General features: G+C 37.7%; 1 long non-coding RNA gene across 1 annotated transcript; it reads right to left on the minus strand.

Moving 5' to 3' along the window:
* Positions 1 to 655: 655 nt before the first annotated feature.
* Positions 656 to 1,080, minus strand: LOC108748209. The gene is made up of 3 exons (XR_001939297.1): positions 969 to 1,080; positions 826 to 891; positions 656 to 737 (listed from the first exon to the last, which is right to left on the minus strand). It is a non-coding gene; the product is annotated as an uncharacterized LOC108748209 (long non-coding RNA).
* Positions 1,081 to 1,493: the final 413 nt, after the last annotated feature.

The raw sequence follows: 1,493 nt of genomic DNA on the forward strand, positions 1-1,493 counted from the left end.
TATTCGTAACTTTACTGCAATGGCAAGATAACTCACCTGCAGTTGTTATGATCGGGCGAGGGAGGATAATGTTTTTTTCTCTTTTCTGAAATTTAGTATTCCGGCGACATAGGTAGAACGGGGGAGTATGAAATATTTAATAAAAAATATCTTCGTAAGTATCTCGAGTAACAAATAAATTAAAAATAAAAAATAAAAAGATTATTACCTTCATTTCCAAGAGGCACGTAATATCTATTATCTTCTTCCTCTGTTGCTTCCTGAGTTATTTCCTCCTCCTCCTTCTCCTCCTCCTCCTCCTCCTCCTCTCCATCATCGCCGTTGTCATCGACGTTGCTACTCTCGTTGGAGATGACTTCCATGTTATCGGCAGCATTATCGCCGCTGTCATCATTATCAGCATCATTATCATCATTAGCATCGTCATCAGCATCATCATCATCATCATTATCGGTGTTATCCTCCTCTTCTTCCTCTTCCTCCTCCTCCTCCTCTTCCTCTTTCTCCCCCATTTCCTCTTCGGTTTCCTGAGCTAAAAAGTAATTTTTATTATTATTATTATTATTATTATTATTTTTGAACTCTGTATATAGCTAACTCTCTCTATATTCATCTAATTTACTTTTTTTTTAAAAACTTACACGTTATGAAAATTGTGGAACCCGGGGAGACCAGTGCTCTGGAATCGACTGGACTCACGGTGTCATCCCCATGAGTGTTATCGTCACCATCATCATCTAAAACAAAATTGATTTTATTCTTTATCGCATATTACAACTATATTATACGAACTAGATTTCACGGAGTATTTCTCGAAATACCTACCGATTACAATGACGGGGACGTCATGTGGAGCCGGAACATTATCCTCCCCTTCGATTCGTGCTCTTCCTAGAAAAAATAAAATATTTTAATATTCGGGATTTCTATATAATCGCTTAGTTAATATTTATTTCTCTAAAACTTACTCGCTGGTACTCCCTCCTCTTCTTCTTCTTCTCCCGCAGGGCGACGTCTCCTTAAAGAGAGTCGTCTTATCGGCCGACCCTCGCGATGCGGTATCGCACGCCCTACATTACTGCAGGCATCTATGAAATAATTATTATAATTTAATTATAATATTTATTAATTATAAAATCAGCTTTTCTAATATGTATTAGGTTCTATTTTTAAAATTATTAGTGCTTACCTCTTAGTTCAGTGTATCGCTTGAAGTCAGCTATGTGACTTCCGGCGTCATCCTCCTCGTGACCGAAGCACTCACGTATTTCGAGATGACTTGCGATTATTTTTTGTAATTTTACGTCACCACCACAATGTCCTAGTTTGTGCATAACGCACACTAGTGTGCTGGAGCACTCACCAATAAATTTCCCGAAAACGGAATAATTTTTCTCGTCGTTATCTGACAACTTTGTCAGATAATCGCCAGCAACTATTTTTTTATTTAAGTTGCCAGCTACGATAAAAAATTTTCCTAACAACCCTCGAAG

Source organism: Trachymyrmex septentrionalis, unplaced genomic scaffold (genome assembly GCF_001594115.1).
Source record: "Trachymyrmex septentrionalis isolate Tsep2-gDNA-1 unplaced genomic scaffold, Tsep1.0 scaffold219, whole genome shotgun sequence".
Taxonomy (NCBI): domain Eukaryota; kingdom Metazoa; phylum Arthropoda; class Insecta; order Hymenoptera; family Formicidae; genus Trachymyrmex; species Trachymyrmex septentrionalis.